The sequence below is a fragment of the Schistocerca nitens genome, chromosome 8 (assembly GCF_023898315.1).
Source record: "Schistocerca nitens isolate TAMUIC-IGC-003100 chromosome 8, iqSchNite1.1, whole genome shotgun sequence".
NCBI classification, from domain to species: Eukaryota; Metazoa; Arthropoda; class Insecta; order Orthoptera; family Acrididae; genus Schistocerca; species Schistocerca nitens.
Genome location: NC_064621.1, coordinates 500,971,434 through 500,995,207, shown reverse-complemented (window position 1 = coordinate 500,995,207; position 23,774 = coordinate 500,971,434). Strand labels below are relative to the sequence as shown.

The 23,774-nt window shown below is 45.3% G+C and overlaps 1 protein-coding gene across 1 annotated transcript in view; it reads left to right on the top strand.

Annotated features, from left to right (window-relative positions):
• The window catches only part of LOC126198686 (CD82 antigen-like), a 196,798-nt gene that overhangs the window by 28,493 nt on the left and 144,531 nt on the right, over positions 1 to 23,774 (top strand). The gene's annotated exons all lie outside the window — the stretch shown is intronic.

Below are 23,774 nucleotides of genomic sequence, written 5' to 3'. Positions count from 1 at the left end.
CTCACGCCCCACGTGTTGAGCAATTCGGCGGTACGTCCACCCGGCCGCCCGCATGCCCACTATACGGCCTCGCTCAAAGTCCGTCAACTGCACATACGGTTCACGTCCACGCTGTCGCGGCATGCTACCAGTGTTAAAGACTGCGATGGAGCTCCGTATGCCACGGCAAACTGGCTGACACTGACGGCGGCGGTGCACAAATGCTGCGCAGCTAGCGCCATTCGACGGCCAACACCGCGGTTCCTGGTGTGTCCGCTGTGCCGTGCGTGTGATCATTGCTTGTACAGCCCTCTCGCAGTGTCCGGAGCAAGTATGGTGGGTCTGACACACCGGTGTCAATGTGTTCTTTTTTCCATTTCCAGGAGTGTATTTTACTGAACGTTGTACAAGCAAGGTGACAATCTGTCCCTCATATGGTATCAAACGTATGCCTGTTTTCATACAGTCGTTAGTTCTACACCTTATAACCACCTCGCACAAAACTGATATTACTATCTACAATGAACAAGAATGTAAGCTTGCAATTTTATGGAATCAACACTGATTTTGGAGTAAATAAATTCGAATGAGAGAATGATGATCTTCAGCTTCGGCAGGGTTGTCTATGGGAAATTTCTTTCTGTTGCCGTCGTCGTATAATAATGGTTGATTTCAAGATTAAAAAACATTTCTTCTTGCTTGCGTATTCTGTTTGAAACTAATTTATGCACGTTGAAGATTGACATTCGTTTCCAGTTCGATACTAGTATTAGTTAACATCCACTCGAGTCTATTATCACATGACACAGAACACATTAATTACAAAAACTGGTCGTAACATAACAGTATCATAGTCACAACTTTTCACAGCTGCTCGCGCTCACTTATATATTCTATAGGTAAATTTTAAAGTATTTACAATGATTTAAAAATATAAATTGTGACGTTAATTGCGTACAACAAAACATGGAAATTCATGTGTTACTGTGAAATACGATTTGAATTGACTTTCGTAAATTGTTTTGTTTCGGTGTTTAAATTAACCAAGTATATACTAGGCTTACAAATTCTTCAAAGTTTCCATAAACTAGCACTCAAAACATACTGAAAATTATCGTTAAGTTTAAAAACGATAAAGATGCACTGTTGTTGTTGTTGTGGTCTTCAGTCCAGAGACTGGTTTGATGCAGCTCTCCATGCTACTCTATCCTTTCCAAGCTTCTTCATCTCCCAGTACCTACTGCAACCTACATCCTTCTGAATCTGTTGAGTGTATTCATCTCTTGGTCTCCCTCTACGATTTTTACCCTCCACGCTGCACTCGAATACTAAATTGGTGATCCCATGATGCCCAGAATATGTCCTACCAACCGATTCCTTCTTCTAGTCAAGCTGTGCCACAAATTTCTCTTCTTCCCAATTCTGTTCAATACTTCCTCATTAGTTATGTGACCTACCTATCTAATCTTCACCACATTTCGAAATCTTCTATTCTCTTCTTGTCTAAACTATTTATCGTCCACGTTTCACTTCCATACATGGCTATACTCCAAAGATGCATTAATAACCGAAAAACATGTTAGTAAACCGTTTCCCAGCAAAACCGAGAGTCGCATAATAACGAATAAAACGATGTCGGTAACAGTAGCAGAGATACCTGATGTCGGGAGATTCCATTTAGAAAAGATACTCAAAAATGGTTCAAATGGCTCTGAGCACTATGGGACTCAACTGCTGAGGTCATAAGTCCCCTAGAACTTAGAACTACTTAAACCTAACTATCCTAAGGACAACACACACATCCATGCCCGAGGCAGGATTCGAACCTGCGACCGTAGCGGTCGCGCGGTTCCAGACTGTAGCGCCAGAACCGCTCGGCCACCAGCGGCCGGCAGAAAAGATACTCCGAAGACACTGTGCACTGGGTGGTAGGAGGGGGGGGGGGGCACTGTCAGCGACAAGAAGATTCGTAAAGGCCTGAAATCATGACTCAAGTTCCTTGGAAGTCGCTAAGTGCTTTCATTCTCAAATACTGCGTGAATATAGCCTGATAATTTGCACGCTATGAGTTACCCTGTCTTAGGGCATATATACAGTTTCTAACATTAATAGCTGACTTAGCCTATTGTGTTACACCTCTAACACATGATTACACACGGTCTAGTCACATTAATGTGACCACCGCCTATGTTCGACGTCGACTTTCAAAGACCACGCACAGACGGCAGGTGGCAGCACTAGCAGTGGAGGTTATATAAAGCGTGTTAGGGAGAAGTGGAAAACAGTGCAGTCGTTGTCGTAATGCGGAAATGGAACGATTTATATGGCTTCCAAAAGAGCATGATCAGTGACTATCGGACCAAGGGTGGAAGCCTTTCCCAAACAACTAAGTCTGCAAGCTGTTCACGTGCCACCGTTGTTAAAGTATAACGTGCATGTCAAAATGGCGCTATCCAAGCCGGCGCCGAGCTACCTGTGGTGCACCATTGATCATTGATGACAGGGGTAAACGACTGCTGTGGAGATGTGAGCGGATGACTAGACGTGCAACTGTTGAGCAACTGACCGCCCAGATGATCAAGGGGCTTCCAACCGTATCGCCTCAACGAGCGTTCAGGGAATGCGTCGTGCACCCATGCTGATTGCTGTTCACAGCCGATGAAGGCTGGAATTTATACGCCAATATCGCAATTGGACGTCCTCTGAGTGGCCAGGTGGCCTTTTCAAATGAATCACGTTTCGTGCTTCATTGGAGAGATGGTTGTTCGCGTGTACGCCCCTGCAACAATCGTTGGAAGGGTCCAGGGCAGAGGAGGGAGCGTTATAATCTGGGGAATGTTTTCTTGGCATTCTGTGGGTGATCTTGTCGTTCTGGAAGGCACAATGGATCAACACAAACATGCATCATTCATTGGGGATCATGTCGAGCCTTACATACAATTTGTTTTCTCCTTGCCACGATGGCATCTACCAGCAGGAAAATGCAACGTGTCATACAGCTCGCAGTGTACGTGCGTGGTTCGAAGAGCAGCAGGATGAGTTTACGTACTACCCTGTTCACTTTTTGGCTTTCTTCTTTCTTGTCGAAACTATTGTCATTATTGTGTACTTCCATAGTTTCCTTCTCTACAGCAAGAACTTTCGTGTCGGCGAATTTTCCTATGCGGTCGGTTTCACACAGCACGTGCTGTGCCACGGCTGATTTCTCAAACTGGCCGAATCTGCAATTCCTTTTATGTTCGGTGAACATGGTGTTGATTGCTCGTCCAGTCATTCAAACACAGAGTTTTCCACATGTAGGTGGCATGTGCTCTATTCCAAACAAATCCAGTGGGTCCCTTTTATTCCTTGCCAATCTGAGACAGTCTCTGATATTATACACACATCAAAAAAAGTTTTGCATCTCCTCAGTTGCCAGAGTTCAGGAACCTGTACATAAAAATGGAATAGAAATCAACATAAACATCATTTCCACCCTTTTTATTGCTCACGAAAACCACAAATTGCATGTTGTACCACGATACAGCGAGACCTTCAGAGGTGGTGGTCCAGGCTGCTGTACACACTGGTACCTCTAATACCCAGTAGCACGTCCTCTTGCATTGATGCATGCCTGTATTCGTCGTGGCATACTATCCACAAGTTCATCAAGGCACTGTTGGTCCAGATTGTCCCACTCTTCAACTGTGATTCGGCGTAGATCCCTCAGAGTCGTTGGTGGTTCACGTCGTCCATAAGCAACCCTTTTCGTTCTACCCCAGGCACGTTCGATATGGTTCATGTCTGGAGAGCATGCTGGCCACTGTAGTCGAGCGATGATGTTATCCTGAAGGAAGTCATTCACAACATGTGCACGATGGGGGCCCGAATTGTCTTCCATGAAGACGAATGCCTCGCCAATCTGCTGCCGATATGGTTGCACCATCGAGGAAAAACAATCTATATGTAGAAGTGGACCTGGTCCTCAAGAATAGATGCATACTTGTGTTGATCCATAGTACCTTCAGAATGACGAAATCATTCAAGGAATCTCATAAAAGCCTTCCCTAGACCATAATGCCCCCTCCTCTGGACTGCACCCTTCCTATAATTGTTGCAGGGCGTTTTCTTTATGTCTGATGGAGCTGTCGCCATTCAGTAGGCGTCCAATTGCGGTATTCTCTTTGGAGCCGATGAACAACAATCACCATGGATGGATGAAAAAGGCGCCTGGTGCGGAGGCCCATACATGCAATATTCACTGAATGGTCGCTTTAGGAGACGCTGTTGGTAGCCCCTTGATTCGTATGGATAGCTGGTTGCACAACATTGGCACGTCTGTTCGCCTGTACGCATCTTTGCAGACATTGTTCACCCCTGTCATCTACGGCCCTTGGTTCACTACAGCTGCCTCGGCGCCGGTTTTGGATGGCGCCATTTTGCCATGCTCTGTATACTTTAAACATGGCGGCACGTGAATAGTTCGCAAACTTAGCCATTTTGGAAATGCTTCCACCTTTGGCCCGAAAAGCAATGATCATGCCCATTTGGATCTCTGATAAATCACTCCATTTCCATACTTTGACAATAGCTGCAGTGTTTTTCTGTTTCCCCGACACACTTTGTATACCCTCCACTGCTAGTGCTTCCACTTGCCGTCTGTGAGTGGTTAATGCACGTTGACGTCGAACATTAATATTACTGGAACGTATATTAAGGAACCTGTAGGTTTGCTCTAGAGAACTGTTCCATTGCATATGAAACTAAGTGATGTGTTTGACTGAAGACATTAGTTTATACAGAGACGAACAGCTTGCATCATAACAAGTTCATATAAGCCATATGAACGTACAACAGAGATGTTTATGAACATTGGATGAAAACCATTACCAAAGGGACGACGTGGTTATCACGAAGTCCTATTGATCAAATTTGCAGAAAAGGTACACGAGGTAGCGATTCTAATATCTCAATCGTATATCACACGATAATAAGCTGAAAGAACAGTGTGCGTGGAAGGCATGTAAACTTTCCTGTTTTGTCGTCCCGTAAACTAACGGAATGGGAGACAGTCAGTATTGTTACAAAGAAGAAAACTCCTAAATTACCTGTAGAACAACTTCCAGAGTATCTATGTAAATTGTGGAAATGTATGAAACACTTGAAATTTTATCTGTTTGCATGCAGGAATCAACAGACTCCATTTTTCAACGCTTTTGGATTCCCAGAGAAAGTAAAAAGAAATATTGTATTTATGTAAATTGCACCACTTGATCAGCCAGAGCTCCTAGAAATATATGTCACTATCCGGTCAGCAGATCATCAACCACTTTAGTTTCCACTATTTAGCCTGCGGCATGTACACTAGTTAACACAGGCCCTGACTGTACTACAATAAGGAGTCTGTTGATCTTAAAAGTGCAACGTAAGGAAAGATAACTAATAAGGAAAATTTACTTATTGTGTGTATACATAACTGTAGGAAGATTAAACCTGTAAGTAATTTGGGCTATATAAGGTGCTAAATGTAGCACACACACAGCTGCCCCCTCTGTCTGCAACAACGGCTCTATCCTGGCTGAATACTGGGTCGAGCTGAGCTTGGAGGTCACATGCTTGTACACTGCTGGGCATTAAAATTGCTACACCAAGAAGAAATACAGATGATAAACGGGTATTCATTAGACAAATATATTATACTAGAACTGACATGGGATTACATTTTCACGCAATTGGGGTGCATAGATCCTGAGAAATCAGTACCCAGAACAACCACCTCTGGCCGTAATAACGGCCTTGATACTCCTGGGCATTGAGTCAAACAGAGCTTGGATGGCGTGTACAGGTACAGCTGCCCATGCAGCTTCAACACGATACCACAGTTCATCAAGAGTAGTGACTGGCGTATCGTGACGAGCCAGTTGCTCGGCCACCATTGACCAGACGTTTTCAATTGGTCGGTGAGAGATCTGGAGAATGTGCTGGCCAGGGCAGCAGTCGAACATTTTCTGTATCCAGAAAGGCCCGTACAGGATCTGCAACAAGCGGTCGTGCATTATCCTGCTGAAATGTAGGGTTTCGCAGGGATCGAATGAAGGGTAGAACTCCGGGTCGTAACACTGAAATGTAACGTCCACTGTTGAAAGTGCCGTCAATGAGAACAAGACGTGACTGAGACGTGTAACCAATGGCACCCCATACCATGACGCCTATGGATTCATTCGAGAAAATGACGTTTTGCCATTCGTGCACCCAGGTTCGTCGTTGAGTACACCATCGCAGGCGCTCCTGTGTGTGATGCAGCGTCAAGGGTAACCGCAGCCATGGTATCCTAGCTGGTAGTCCATGCTGTTGCAAACGTTGTCGAACTGTTCGTGCAGATGGTTGTTGCCTTGCAAACGTCCCCATCTGTTCACTCCGGGATCGAGACGTGGCTGCACGATCCGTTACAGCCATGCGGATAAGATGCCTTTCATCTCGACTGCTAGTGATACGAGGCCGTTGGAATCCAGTACGGCGTTCCGTATTACCCTCCTGAACCCACGGAATCCATATTCTGCTAAGAGTCATTGGATCTCGACCAACGCGAGCAGCAATGTCGCGATACGATAAATCGCATTCGCGATAGGCTGCAATCCGACCATTATCAAAGTCGGAAACGTGATGGTACGCATTTCTCCTCCTTCCACGAGGCATCACAACAACGTTTCACCAGCCAACGCCGGTCAACTGCTGTTTGTGTATGAGAAATCGGTTGGAAACTTTCCTCATGTGTTCACGTTGTAGGTGTCGCCACCGGCGCCAGCCTTGTGTGAATGCTCTGAAAAGCTAATCATTTGCATATCACAGCATCTTCTTCCTGTCGGTTAAATTTCGCGTCTGTAGCACGTCATCTTCGTGGTGTAGCAATTTTAATGGCCAGTAGTGTACATCATTCCAGGCGATTCAACTCTGTGTCACAGTTCATCAATCGTAGTGGTTTGTGAGTGGTGGCATGCCAGTCTCTTGGGAACCTATGACGAGATGTTTTCAATGGGTGGCGGATGTGGAAAACGTGCTGTTAGTGAACAGTAGATCACTCTCTGTACTGAGGTAGGTGAGGACAGCATGGGCGACATGCCGTCTTGCGTTATCTTACTGAAAAATAGCGTCACACAGACCTTGAAGATAGAACACAGCCACTGACCTTAACACATCAGATACAGGTTATGTGTCAGCTGCTGTGCAAAGTACCAGGTATGCAAACCAGAAGTGATGATGTTGTGTATCTGATGGCACAGCACAATCAGGCCAATGCTGCTGAATGTGATCTGCCAATATTTGTACTCTTCAGAGACTCCACACAAGGGCACATCTTCCATGATGATGTACTCAGAACAGGCACTGTACTGACCATCAGTAGTTTTTCAGACATCATAGTACTGTCTTTGTGGACACCTACCTAGCTGCAAAAAGCTTATTTCCTGATCCAAGGTGTGTGACATGCCTGTATGATCCTGCATGGCCAAGCAAACAATACGTATGTCCTCTCAGGTGCTAATCTCGTGGTGCAGTTAACATCCAGTATGGCATTGAGAAAACACTCCTGAACTCATCTATTCCATATTTGAATGGCTGTCTAAGCATCCCATCAAACACGAGTACCAGAATGTGGAACCACAAACCAGTGTCTCAGTAGGCCATGATCCTGATACTGTCAAATTTCGACACAGTGCTGTTCAGCATACTCATAAGATGATGTAAGTCCGATCGCAGATGACGTACAGGGAAATGAAGCTCCCCATATGATCAAGCAAATTCAAATAAAACAGTGTCATCCACCACAAATGTCTTATTGATGGAAAACTACTAGGGGTGGCCCAATCAGGCATGAAAATATGAGTACCACGCCAAAGATTGGCATATTAATGAAAGGGCTCGTCCAAACTACAAAAGAAACTAGTAGTTCCTATAAGAATTTGGTTTATTAGCTTAAAGCTAAGAACAAATGAATTCCCACAGAGATAAGTAAGTAAATCTTTAATAAGTGGACAATGAAATTATGAAATATAACCTCGCCACAGGTGGGTGAACACATGAAAGCATAACGTGAAACCATTTTGCAAATACAGTCAATGAATGCGAGAATGCTTAGTGGTTTCAAGAAAGAAGCTGGAAAATTAATTACACCTTGAAATCAGACTATTTCTGCAAATCTAGGAATCTCACCAGCCAATTACTGCAGACCTTGTGAGTTCTAACCAATAATAATTATGTAAATAAGTTAAACAAATTCCTACACACACGGATTTTTCTCCTGGTTAACCATCGATGAGGAGGAAGGCAGAAAAACTCACCCACTCCATGAAGAGTTTCTATCGCTGGCCAACGACAAGGCTTACATGGAGACACTTGTGTGAAAGCATGCCTTCTACAGAAATAATTATTGCTAGCCAATCAGAGTGCTCGTTCTTTTGCGGCACGACTGTATGGGAATGGCTGGTCTCACGCTTAACCATTCTGGTGGCAACATCTGGTTTCACAAGTTATCTTCCCAATAGGCTCCTTTCTAGCATCTCACACGATATGGTTTTGTGGGAGATAGGCTGACCGACGTCACCTGCTATGCTGAGATGGCTGTTGCGAATTCTCTGTCTGCTATCTCCCCTGGCTGACAACTTTCAGCTCCGAACATGTTTATGATCCCTCGTGGTCATTTTAAGTAAACTTGTATATTGTGTGAGCCAGCTAGAAAAGTTTTAAGCCTGCAGAAAATAACAGGTTCTCTTTCACCGAAGTAAAAGGAGAGATGAGGAGAAGTAACTATATGAGGAATCATTGTCAGTATCGTCTCCAGTTATGGCACAGCATTAAATGGTCGACTGTATCGAGTATTGGGATATGCCTTGTAGTAATACCCCGCTTTTTGTCAGTGGGCGTGGTTCCAACATGACGGAACTCCAGTTCACTTTGGACTGAGGGTTCATGAACATCTGCATCAGATGTTCTCTGAAAAGTGGGCAGGCAGAGGAAGTACTGTTTCGTGGCCAGCACATTTACCTGATCTCACCCCACTTGATTTCTTCTTGTGGGGCCATGTGAGAAGGCTCCTGTGTGAGGTCGCCGTCGAAACTGAAAAGGATTTGCTGTAAAGAATTCTCACTGTATGCTGGAGCATTAGAACAGGTACAACAGAACTTTGTGCAACGATGCCATGCCTGTTTGACGGTGGGGAACATCGTTTTGAATAAGTATTGTAAATGTAGCTCTTGTGAAACTCGTACAAGTAAATGGAATTCATTATTACTGTACCGTAGACAGGATTTTCGCTCTCTCTGACATCAAGTTAGTGTGGCATTAATAATCCACCAACAGGAGAAATTTTGTGCGGGTATCAGTGGGAATTCTATATGCCATGACCATGGTTCAGAAGTTGGGGCTCTTGGTTTGGGTGCTGCAAGAGGCTGAGGCAGAATTTGAGTCGATTTCGCATATACTTTTCCGAACTGGGGTCCCTTACCTCAAGTTGATACATTTGCCCTTTTCCACCATCCATGAAAGTTTATAAAACCATCACAGAATCATACTGTATATTGATTTACTACATTTCATGGCAATCTGACATTTTTTTGCAGACTTACTTCGTAGTATTGCTCTTTCTACGTCTACATCTACAGGATTACTCTGCAATTCACATTTAAGTATTTGGCAGCGGGTGCATAGAATTACTTTTGGCCTACGAGTATTTCTATATCGTTTCACTCTCGAATAGCACATGGTAAAAGTCACTAAATCTTCTTGTGCAAGTCTTGATTCTCTGAATTCATTGCGATGGTGAATTCCTCAAATGGTTCAAATTGCTCTAAGTACTATGGGACTTAACATCTGAGGTCATCAGTCCCCTAGACTTAGAACTACTTAAACCTAAGGACACCACACACATCCATGCCCGAGGCAGGATTCGAACCTGCGACCGTAGCAGCAGCACGGTTCCGGACTGAAGCGCCTAGAACCGCTCGGCCATTCCGGCCGGCTTGAATTCTTGCTATGTAGGTGGGAATCAACAAACTATTTTGGCACTGGGAGAAGAAAGTTAGTAATAAAACAAAACGAGCTGTCATGTGAACTTTTTCGACGTTCTCCGCTAATCTCTTTTTTTTTATTTTTTATTTTTTTTATGAGAATCCCACACTGTGGAGCAACGATCCAGATGAGGACGAACAAACGGAGTGTAGGTAATCTCTAGTAAAACTGCTGCACCTCCTAAGTGTTGTTCCAATAAAATGCAATCTCTGTATCACATTTTCCACAACTTTTTCTGTCTAGCGGCTCCAATTTATGTTATTCGTAATTGTAATCCCGATGTATTTACTCGAATCAGCAGCTACTTTTCACGCCATGCAGATGTCTTGCCTTCTAGAGTCGTTCTTATCTTCTGATGACTTTACTAGACAATAAACGACAGCATCACTCACAAACAATCCAAGGTGGCTGCACAGATTGTCTCCCAAACCGTTTATATTGTTTAAGAACAATATAACGCTACTTTGGGGAGCCCCAGATAAAACTGCAGATTCAGTCTATGACTGACTGTCAGTTACTACGAACTGTGGCCATTTCGACGGCAAATCACGAATCCAGTTTTACAGTTCAGATAGAATCCATAGGCACGCGATTTGATTAGAAGCCGCTTGTGAGAAACTGTGTCAAAAACCTTCTGGAAATCTAGAAATATAGAATCAATTTGAGGTCACTTATCAACGGCACACATCACTTCGTACGAATAAAGAGCCAGTAGTGTGTTAATAAGAACGATATTTTCTGAAGCTCTGGCGTATTTTGTGTCAATAGAGCGTTTTTTTGAGTTATTTTTGAAGTTCAAGCACGGTATACAATCGAAAATCCTTCTAGCGCCAGGTTAACTATTCCTGGGTGCCGTAACACAAGCCCGACCAACCTGTCCCTATTGCTAAATTTCTGTACCTACTTATTAATTTCCTTTTACTTCATTACGTCGTCCTTTATTCTTTATCTTTGCATTGTAAAAGCCACAAAGCTCCTCGTGCGTCTGAAGACAGTCTCTGCTCATACTTAGGAGGAGCATGTACAAGGCAAATCGACCTATCTGACATAATTAAGTGGACCTTTTATCAGCAGATTTGTTGATGGATATTTCCGGCGTTTGCAATACAAAATAATGCAAAGACTACCTACAGGAAGATTATTTCTGTCAGTCATGTTACAAGAATTGTAACGAGAGTAATACTAAGAAGAACTGAAAAGAAATTGGAGGAGAAGACCGGGGAAAACAAGCTTGGATTTAGAGAGGATAAAGGAACAAATAACACTATAGGTTGTGAGATGATGACGGGAGAAAGAATGATAGAAATGAACAAGGAGGAGTAGATTTGTGTTACCGACTGGGGGAAGACATTCGATAGAGTCAACTGGAGTATATCGCTGAGAATTTTATAAAACGGCAGAATAGCCTGGAGAGACAGAAGGTTAATAAAGGAGATGTACACCAAGCCGGACGTAAGAGAGTAGAGAATAAGGAGACGGAAGAGATTAGCATTGTAAGGGGTATAAGGCAAGGATGCTCACTGATGCCGAAGCTCTACTACTGGCCATTAACATTGTACACCAAGAAGAAATGCAGATGATAAACGGGTATTCATTGGACAAATATATTATACTAGAACTGACATGTGATTACATTTTCACGCAATTTGGGTGCATAGATCCTGAGAAATCAGTACCCAGAACACCCATCTCTGGCCGTAATAACGGCCTTGATACGCCTCGGCATCGAGTCAAACAGGGCTTGGATGGCGTGTACAGGTACAGCTGCCCATGCAGATTCAACACGATACCACAGTTCAGCAAGAGGAGTGACTGGCGTATTGTGACGAGCCAGTTGCTCGGCCACCATTGACCAGATGTTTTCAATTGGTGAGAGATCTGGAGAATGTGCTGGTCAGGGCAGCAGTCCAACATTTTCTGTATCCAGAAAGGCCCGTAAAGGACCTGCAACATGCGGTCGTGCATTATCCTGCTGAAATGTAGGGTTTCGAAGGGATCGAATCAAGGGTAGAGCCACGGGTTGTAACACATCTGAGATGTAACGTCCACTGTTCAGAGTGCCGTGAATGCGAACAAGAGGTGATCGAGACGTGTAACCAATGGCACCGCATACCATCACGCCGGGTGATACGCCAGTATGGCGATTACGAATACACGCTTCCAATGTGCGTTCACCGCGATGTCGCCAAACACGGATGCGATCATCATGATGCTGTATACAGAACCTGGATTCATCCGAAAAAATGACGTTTTGCCATTCGTGCACCCAGGTTCGTCGTTGAGTACACCATCGCAGGCGCTCCTGTCTGTGATGGAGCATCAAGGGTAACCGCAGCCACGGTCTCCGAGCTGATAGTCCATGCTGCTGCAAACGTCGTCGAACTGTTCGTACAGATGGTTGTTGTTTTGCAAACGTCCCCATCTGTTGACTAAGGGATCTAGACGTGGCTGCAGGATCCGTTACAACCATGCGGATAAGATGCCTGTCATGTCGACTGCTAGTGATACGAGACCGTTGGGATCCAGCACGGCGTTCCGTATTACCGTCCTGAACCCACCGATTCCATATTCTGCTAACAGTCATTGGATCTCGACCAACGCGAACAGCAATGTCGCGATACGATAAACCGCAATCGCGATATGCTACAATCCGACCTTTATCAAAGTCGGAAACGTGATGGTACGCATTTCTCCTCCTTACACGAGGCATCACAACAACGTTTCACCAGGCAACGCCGGTCCACTGCTTTTTGTGTATGAGAAATCGGTTGGAAACTTTCCTCATGTCAGCACGTTGTAGGTGTCGCCACCGGCGCCAACCTTGTGTGAATGCTCTGAAAAGCTAATCATTTGCATATCACAGCATCTTCTTCCTGTCGGTTAAATTTCGCGCCTGTAGCACGTCATCTTCGTGGTGTAGCAATTTTAGTGGCCAGTAGTGTATTTAACGTATACGGAGGAGTACTGATGGTAAGGCCATAGAGGACGCAAGAGACATTCTACACCGATGGAAAAAAAATCGCAACACCAAAAAAATAATTAATGTAGAGTAATGACATTTTGGGAATACATTTGTCTAGGTAACATATTTAAGTGATTAACTTTGGAAGCTCACAGGTTAATGTAAGCGCGAGGTAAGCCATTGCAGATGTGATATGTAGGTACGTTAATGCATTGTGTTGACGGTGGCGAATGTCAGTTTATGAATGGAGTCCCTTGCCTATTGTGCTTAGCTAATCAGTACAGGGACGGTTAATGCTGGTTGTGGATGGCGCAGGAATTGTCGTCCGATAATGTCCAGTATATGCTCAATTGGAGACAGATCTGGTGACTGAGCAGGCCAAATTAATATGTCGATACTCTGTAGAGTATGTTAAGTTACAACATCAATTGTGGGCGATGATGTTCATGAATGGGAGCGCAACAGGTAGAATCACAAGGCTGACATATAAATTTGCAGTCAGGGTGGGTGGGATAATCACGAGAGTACTTTTGCTGTCATACGAAATCACACTTCAGACCATAACTAGAGGTATAGGTCCAGTGTATGTAGCCCGCAGACAGGTTGGTTCCAAGCCCTCAGCTGGCCTCGTTGTAACCAACACACGGCCATCCCTGGCATCGAGGCAAAACCATCTTTCATCAGAAAACACAATGGACCTCCACACTGTCCTCCAATGAGCTCTCGCATGACACCTCTAAAATCGCAAATGGCGACGGTTTGGGGTCAGTGGAATGCATGCTCTAGGGCATGTGGCTCGGAGCTTTGCTTGAAGTAACCGATTTGTAATAGTTAGCTGCGTTATTGTGGGGCCAACTGGTGTTCAAATTGCTGCTGCAGATGCAGTACGATGTGCCAGAGCCATACGCCGAACACGATGGTCCTCTCTTTCGGTAGTGCCACGTGATCGTCTGCGGGCTACATACACTGGACATACACCTCTAGTTATGGTCTGAAGTGTGATTTCGTGATTATCCCACCCACCCTGACTGAAAATTTATATGTCAGCCTTGTGATTCTACCTGTTGCGCTACCATTCATGAAGATCATTCCACGGAGTGTTTTCCAACAAGATAACGATCGCCCATGATGTTGTAACCCAACATGCTCTACAGAGTGCCGACATATAATTTGGCCTACTCGATCACCAGATCTGTCTCCAATAGAGATCGTGTGGGATATCATCGGACGACAACTCCTGCATCATCCACAACCAGTGACCGAGTTCAACAGGCGTGGGACTCCATCCCCCAAACCGAAAACCGACACATTGTGTTTAACATTCTGGTGGTTACACCGATTGTTAATGTATCAGCATTTCACATTTGCAATGGCTTATCTTGGGCTTACATTAACCTATCATCTTGCAATTATAATCTCTTAAGTATGTTACCTAGGCAAATGTATTCCCGAAATTTCATTACTCTACATTAATTATTTCTTGGTGATGGGATTATTTTCCGTCAGTGTATGTCACCTGATAATGCTCCGACGTGATGTTAAACCATAAGTTTACTTCCCTCCTTGAGAAAATCTCGAGATTACTATGAACATCATGACTGGTGAGCAAATGGACAGACAACGGAAAGGATTTCGTGAATTGACCGAGGAATATGAAATTGGAAGCCACTTTTCTGTCGGCCTATGAGCCAGACGTGTAAACGAAAATCTACATCTACACTACTGCCCACTAAAACTGCTACACCAAGAAGAAATGCAGATGATAAACGGGTATTCATTGGACAAATATATTATACTAGAACTGACATGTGATTACATTTTCATGCAATTTGGGTGCATAGATCCTGAGAAATCAGTACCCAGAACAACCAACTCCCGGCCGTAATAACGGCCTTGATACGCCTGGGCATTGAGTCAAACAGAGCTTGGATGGCGTGTACAGGTACAGCTGCCCATGCAGCTTCAACACGATGCCATAGTTAATCAAGAGTAGTGACTGGCGTATTGTGACGAGCCAGTTGCTCGGCCACCATTGACCAGACGTTTTCAATTGGTCGGTGAGAGATCTGGAGAATGTGCTGGCCAGGGCAGCAGTCCAACATTTTCTGTATCCAGAAAGGCCCGTAAAGGACCTGCAACATGCGGTCGTGCATTATCCTGCTGAAATGTAGGGTTTCGAAGGGATCGAATCAAGGGTAGAGCCACGGGTTGTAACACATCTGAGATGTAACGTCCACTGTTCAGAGTGCAGTGAATGCGAACAAGAGGTGATCGAGACGTGTAACCAATGGCACCGCATACCATCACGCCGGGTGATACGCCAGTATGGCGATTACGAATACACGCTTCCAATGTGCGTTCACCGCGATGTCGCCAAACACGGATGCGATCATCATGATGCTGTATACAGAACCTGGATTCATCCGAAAAAATGACGTTTTGCCATTCGTGCACCCAGGTTCGTCGTTGAGTACACCATCGCAGGCGCTTCTGTCTGTGATGGAGCATCAAGGGTAACCGCAGCCACGGTCTCCGAGATGATAGTCCATGCTGCTGCAAACGTCGTCGAACTGTTCGTACAGATGGTTGTTGTTTTGCAAACGTCCCCATCTGTTGACTAAGGGATCTAGACGTGGCTACAGGATCCGTTACAACCATGCGGATAAGATGCCTGTCATGTCGACTGCTAGTGATACGAGACCGTTGGGATCCAGCACGGCGTTCCGTATTACCGTCCTGAACCCACCGATTCCATATTCTGCTAACAGTCATTGGATCTCGACCAACGCGAACAGCAATGTCGCGATACGATAAACCGCAATCGCGATATGCTACAATCCGACCTTTATCAAAGTCGGAAACGTGATGGTACGCATTTCTCCTCCTTACACGAGGCATCAATCAATATAAGTTAAGAGATCAATAAATAACAATATAAATGAAGAGGCAATTGCTCTAATACTGAGTGAGCGCATTCCAATAAATGCACGTATATAAAGGAACTATGTATAAATGACTAGCTTTACAAAATATGAGTCTTTACTAATCAAAATATCCACGGGTGTACTGCCGGTCTACAGTGTCCAACGGGCACAATATTTCGGCGATCATACATGTCGCCATCATCAGGTGAACTGACGGACTGAGCTCCTGTGAACGTGCCGGCACGGAGATCCGTACGCTATGGCTGCCCCATTGTCAGCAAAATCAGGGCTCCTACATATTTGTTGGCCAAATACCTGAGGGAAATATTAAGTCCTTATGTGGGTAAATGCCCTCATCACATCCGTAATTCCGTGGATTTTGTTAAACGCCTTGATAGCTTCAGGTTGGATGAGTCAGATATCATGGTGAGTTTTGACGTCGTTTCCTTGTTTACGAGGGTACCCCTAAAAGAGTCACTAGAATTGATTAGTCAGAAGTTTGACGAGAAGACCACTGAACTTTTTAGGCATGTCTTGACTTCCACGTATTTTCTTTTTAATGGAGAATACTACGAACAAACGGAGGGAGTCGCCATGGGTAGCCCACTCTCACCGACCGTAGCGAATTTGTACTTGGAGAACTTCGAGGAGGAAGCCCTGTCGTCATCCGAATGGAAACCTACTTGCTTTTTCCGTTACGTGGACGACACGTTCGTCATCTAAAAATGCTTCAAATGGCTCTGAGCACTATGGGACTCAACTGCTGTGGTCATAAGTCCCCTAGAACTTAGAACTACTTAAACCTAACTAACCTAAGGACATCACACACATCCATGCCCGAGGCAGGATTCGAACCTGCGACCGTAGCAGTCGCACGGTTCCGGACTGCGCGCCTAGAACCGCGAGACCACCACGGTCGGCGTTCGTCATCTGGCCACATGGTATGGATAAACTCCTTGACTTCCTTACACATCTAAACTCCATACACCCCAACATCAAATTCACTATGGAGACTGAAACGGAGGGTAAATTACCTTTCCTTGACGTCTTGGTCAAGAGAAGGGCTGACGGCATCCTAGGTCATGGGGTGTATCGGAAGACAACGCACACTGATCTGTATTTGCACGCAGACAGCTGCCACCACCCTTCACAGAGGAATGGGATACTTAAAACTCTAGTACATAGGGCGTGCACTATCTCTACGCAGAGAGTCTACCCCAGGAATTGGAACATCTGAGAACTGTATTTCGAAAAAATGGGTACTCAGAGTGGCAGATTCAACGTGCTCTCCGCCAAACCACTACAGCACAACCCGTGGAGATGCATGAAATCACGAGGGAGGAGGTAGGCACTGCGTTTATTCCATATACAGGCGCACTCTCGAGGAAAATCGCCCGCATTTTGAAGAAACACCGGGTCGTAACTGTGTTTTGGCCTCCGAATAAAACTCGTGCACTGGTGGGGAGCGCCATAGATGACCTCGGTTTGAGGAAGGCCGGCGTGTACCAGATTCCGTGTCAATGTGGCAAGTCGTATATTGGTCACACGATGCGTACCGTCGAGGATCGATGCCGTGAACACCAGAGGCACACTCGACTGATGTATCCGAGCAAGTCGGCGGTCGCTGAACATTGTTTGTCGGAAAATCACGCTATGGAGTATGAACGCACGAGGATTCTGGTACAGACGTCGAGATACTGGGACAGCGTTGTTAGAGAGGCCATCAAAATTCGCACCAATGACGACCTCATAAACCGTGACTGTGGCTATAATCTTAGCAAGGCTTGGGAACCAGCGATTGGGTTAATCAAGAGTAAATCGAGCAAACGTATAGTTGTGACGACCACAGCGGACAGAGCCATCACTCCGACGTCATCTCAGACGCCGTCGCAGTCTGTTCCACCGCGCAACCGTGGCGCGGGGCGCGGACAGCGGGGGGAGCGCGCCGCGGGCGGAGGGTATTTAAATCGGCCGCCGCCGCGACCGAACCCAGTTCCCTCTGAGCAGCCGTAGCGTACGGATCTCCGTGCCGGCACGTTCACAGGAGCTCAGACTGTCAGTTCACCTGATGATGGCGACATGTATGATCGCCGAAATATTGTGCCCGTTGGACACTGTAGACCGGCAGCACACCCGTGGATATTTTGAGTATCAAATACGCCGGGAGAAACTCAAGAATCACATGAGTCTTTACTACTAATTGAATGAATGCTTTCAAATAAATGGACGTGTATAAGTGACCCAAATTTTTCAGCAATATACAAGGGACGTCGACTTGACGGCAATCAGTAGACACTGAAAATCTCATACAGACAATACATAAACTTCTGGATACAGTCCCAAAAAACCAAGAAATATAACACACACCTTCGTGCTAATCAGCTTCCTAATAGCAATCCAACCAGCGTATTTTTAAGAGGAAGTACGAGGGCAGTTCAATAAGTAATGCAACACATTTTTTTTCTGAAACAGGGGTTGTTTTATTCAGCATTGAAATACACCAGGTTATTCCCCAATCTTTTAGCTACACAACACTATTTTTCAACGTAATCTCCATTCAATGCTACGGCCTTACGCCACCTTGAAATGAGGGCCTGTATGGCTGCACGGTACCATTCCACTGGTCGATGTCGGAGCCAACGTCGTACTGCATCAATAACTTCTTCATCATCCGCGTAGTGCGTCCCACAGATTGCGTCCTTCATTGGGCCAAACATATGGAAATCCGACGGTGCGAGATCGGGGCTGTAGGGTGCATGAGGAAGAACAGTCCACTGAAGTTTTGTGAGCTCCTCTCGGGTGCGAAGACTTGTGTGAGGTCTTGCGTTGTCATGAAGAAGGAGAAGTTCGTTCTGATTTTTGTGCCTACGAACACGCTGAAGTCGTTTCTTCAATTTCTGAAGAGTAGCACAATACACTTCAGAGTTGATCGTTTGACCATGGGGAAGGACATCGAACAGAATAACCCCTTCAGCGTCCCAGAAGACTGTAACCATGACTTTACCGGCTGAGGGTATGGCTTTAAACTTTTTCTTGGTAGGGGAGTGGGTGTGGCGCCACTCCATTGATTGCCGTTTTGTTTCAGGTTCGAAGTAATGAACCCATGTTTCATCGCCTGTAACAATCTTTGACAAGAAATTGTCACCCTCAGCCACATGACGAGCAAGCAATTCTGCACAGATGGTTCTCCTTTGCTCTTTATGGTGTTCGGTTAGACAACGAGGGACCCAGCGGGAACAAACCTTTGAATATCCCAACTGGTGAACAATTGTGACAGCACTACCAACAGAGATGTCAAGTTGAGCACTGAGTTGTTTGATGGTGATCCGTTGATCATCTCGAACGAGTGTGTTCGCACGCTCCGCCATTGCAGGAGTCACAGCTGTGCACGGCCGGCCCGCACGCGGGAGATCAGACAGTCTTGCTTGACCTTGCGGCGATGATGACACACGCTTTGCCCAACGACTCACCGTGCTTTTGTCCACTGCCAGATCACCGTAGACATTCTGCAAGCGCCTATGAATATCTGAGATGCCCTGGTTTTCCGCCAAAAGAAACTCGATCACTGCCCGTTGTTTGCAACGCACATCCGTTACAGACGCCATTTTAACAGCTCCGTACAGGGCTGCCACCTGTCGGAAGTCAATGAAACTATACGAGACGAAGCGGGAATGTTTGAAAATATTCCACAAGAAATTTCCGGTTTTTTCAACCAAAATTGGCCGAGAAAAAAAATGTGTTGCATTACTTATTGAACTGCCCTCGTAGTAACTGCTGGTTTCCATGCGGTCACACACTTTGTCGACTTCTCTTGCTTTAACAACGCGTACATTAGGGCGACCAAGCAACAAGTACACTCGCTACAACGCAAATGGTTCAACGAAACGAAGGTACCAAATTCACTTACACCTTCGATGGAGAGCGTTGTTCGAGACGGTCTCCAGGGATGGGTCTCTCCGAGAAAACAGGCACCAAGGCAATGCGACGTACAGCGCCGGAGTTGACATCAGGCAGGTCCACCACAAACTCGCGACCGTCTTAGAAGGGGCCGGCCAGGGTGGCCGAGCGGTTCTATGCGCTACAGTCTGGAACCGCGAGACCGCTACGGTCGCAGGTTCGAATCCTGCTTCGGGCATGGATGTGTGTGATGTCCTTAGGTTAGTGAGGTTTAAGTAGTTCTAAGTTCTAGGGGACTGATGACCTCAGAAGTTAAGTCCCATAGTGCTCAGAGCCATTTGAATCGTCTTACAAGATAGGCCCGGCGTGCCGCTGCTGGCCGAGCACGTGTCTTTCGTCCATTCAAGCACGTTCTTGCGTCCCGTAGCGAGTCCAACACCAACTGCCGCGAGCGCGAAACACCCGCGAGATCACAACAGGGGCAAACATCCTAGTACAGCCGGGTAATCGATAGTGTCGTGCCAAAGAGCTGGTGTCCAGAAAAGGCGCACCACGGCAAAATTCAAGAGAAAATGAGCAAGTTAATGACGCGTTGGTACACTCTGGAGGTGGTTAGAGGGCCCTGCCCATAACTCAACTGGGGAGAGATCCGCCGACGTTGCTGGCCAAGGTAGGTTTTGTTAAGCATGAAGACAAGCAGTAGAAACACCCGCAGTGTGCCAGTGGGCATTATCTTGCTGAAATGTAAGCCCAGGATGGCGTGCCGTGAAGGGTAACAAAACGGGGCATAGAATACCGTCGACGCACCGCTGTGCTGTAAGGGTGCCAAGGATGACAACCAAAGGGGTCTTGCTATAAAAAGAAATGGCTATCGGGCCATAGTGTGGGCGACAGTCAGGCTGGCATTCCACCGCTGTCCGTACCGTCTCCAGACACGCCTTATATCTGGAGTCTCATTGGCTGGAGTAGAATTGTCTTCAGTGATGAGTCCCGCTTTGAACTGAGCCCCGATTACAGCGAAGACGTGCCTGGGGAAGCCCCAGAGAGCGGTAGGATACCAATCTGACTAACGCGCTAATTGGACATAATTTGGCATGACATCCCTCAGGAGGACATGCAGCAACTCTGTCAATCAATGTCAAGCCAACTAACTGCTTGCAAAGGGTCATAGATGGACCAACACGTTATTAAGTTTCTCAGTTTGTAAAACTGTTACTGTTAAATAAATGATCAAGCTTTTCTGAATCGGCAATCATTTGTTTGTCTGTACATGTACATCACATCAATCGATTTCCGCCCCATTCAGTTTATTCATTCGAGATCCATCTTTTTTCTTCTTCTTTATCTTAGAATGTATAAGAAATCGTTGATGGCGTAGCAATAAATGACCTTCGAACTCCAGCCTTGATGATGAAACTGTGATTCAAAAAGTACACTGGGTAAATAAAACGCCATCGAAAAGACAGTGGGCGTACTTCATTGTTAAGTTTGTATGAACTATGTACACTCCTGGAAATTGAAATAAGAACACCGTGAATTCATTGTCCCAGGAAGGGGAAACTTTATTGACACATTCCGGGGGTCAGGTACATCACATGATCACACTGACAGAACCACAGGCACCGCGGTTCCTGGTGTGTCCGCTGTGCCGTGCGTGTGATCATTGCTTGTACAGCCCTCTCGCAGTGTCCGGAGCAAGTATGGTGGGTCTGACACACCGGTGTCAATGTGTTCTTTTTTCCATTTCCAGGAGTGTATTTTACTGAACGTTGTACAAGCAAGGCGACAATCTGTCCCTCATATGGTATCAAACGTATGCCTGTTTTCATACAGTCGTTAGTTCTACACCTTATAACCACCTCGCACAAAACTGATATTACTATCTACAATGAACAAGAATGTAAGCTTGCAATTTTATGGAATCAACACTGATTTTGGAGTATTAATAAATTCGAATGAGAGAATGATGATCTTCAGCTTCGGCAGGGTTGTCTATGGGAAATTTCTTTCTGTTGCCGTCGTCGTATAATAATAGTCCAGGTTTTGATTTCAAGATTAAAAAACATTTCTTCTTGCTTGCGTATTCTGTTTGAAACTAATTTATGCACGTTGAAGATTGACATTCGTTTCCAGTTCGATACTAGTATTAGTTAACATCCACTCGAGTCTATTATCACATGACACAGAACACATTAATTACAAAAACTGGTCGTAACATAACAGTATCATAGTCACAACTTTTCACAGCTGCTCGCGCTCACTTATATATTCTATAGGTAAATTTTAAAGTATTTACAATGATTTAAAAATATAAATTGTGACGTTAATTGCGTACAACAAAACATGGAAATTCATGTGTTACTGTGAAATACGATTTGAATTGACTTTCGTAAATTGTTTTGTTTCGGTGTTTAAATTAACCAAGTATATACTAGGCTTACAAATTCTTCAAAGTTTCCATAAACTAGCACTCAAAACATACTGAAAATTATCGTTAAGTTTAAAAACGATAAAGATGCACTGTTGTTGTTGTTGTGGTCTTCAGTCCAGAGACTGGTTTGATGCAGCTCTCCATGCTACTCTATCCTTTCCAAGCTTCTTCATCTCCCAGTACCTACTGCAACCTACATCCTTCTGAATCTGTTGAGTGTATTCATCTCTTGGTCTCCCTCTACGATTTTTACCCTCCACGCTGTTCACAGCCGATGAAGGCTGGAATTTATACGCCAATATCGCAATTTGACGTCCTCTGAGTGGCCAGGTGGCCTTTTCAAATGAATCACGTTTCGTGCTTCATTGGAGAGATGGTTGTTCGCGTGTACGCCCCTGCAACAATCGTTGGAAGGGTCCGGGGCAGAGGAGGGAGCGTTATAATCTGGGGAATGTTTTCTTGGCATTCTGTGGGTGATCTTGTCGTTCTGGAAGGCACAATGGATCAACACAAACATGCATCATTCATTGGGGATCATGTCGAGCCTTACATACAATTTGTTTTCTCCTTGCCACGATGGCATCTACCAGCAGGAAAATGCAACGTGTCATACAGCTCGCAGTGTACGTGCGTGGTTCGAAGAGCAGCAGGATGAGTTTACGTACTACCCTGTTCACTTTTTGGCTTTCTTCTTTCTTGTCGAAACTATTGTCATTATTGTGTACTTCCATAGTTTCCTTCTCTACAGCAAGAACTTTCGTGTCGGCGAATTTTCCTATGCGGTCGGTTTCACACAGCACGTGCTGTGCCACGGCTGATTTCTCAAACTGGCCGAATCTGCAATTCCTTTTATGTTCGGTGAACATGGTGTTGATTGCTCGTCCAGTCATTCAAACACAGAGTTTTCCACATGTAGGTGGCATGTGCTCTATTCCAAACAAATCCAGTGGGTCCCTTTTATTCCTTGCCAATCTGAGACAGTCTCTGATATTATACACACATCAAAAAAAGTTTTGCATCTCCTCAGTTGCCAGAGTTCAGGAACCTGTACATAAAAATGGAATAGAAATCAACATAAACATCATTTCCACCCTTTTTATTGCTCACGAAAACCACAAATTGCATGTTGTACCACGATACAGCGAGACCTTCAGAGGTGGTGGTCCAGGCTGCTGTACACACTGGTACCTCTAATACCCAGTAGCACGTCCTCTTGCATTGATGCATGCCTGTATTCGTCGTGGCATACTATCCACAAGTTCATCAAGGCACTGTTGGTCCAGATTGTCCCACTCTTCAACTGTGATTCGGCGTAGATCCCTCAGAGTCGTTGGTGGTTCACGTCGTCCATAAGCAACCCTTTTCGTTCTACCCCAGGCACGTTCGATATGGTTCATGTCTGGAGAGCATGCTGGCCACTGTAGTCGAGCGATGATGTTATCCTGAAGGAAGTCATTCACAACATGTGCACGATGGGGGCCCGAATTGTCTTCCATGAAGACGAATGCCTCGCCAATCTGCTGCCGATATGGTTGCACCA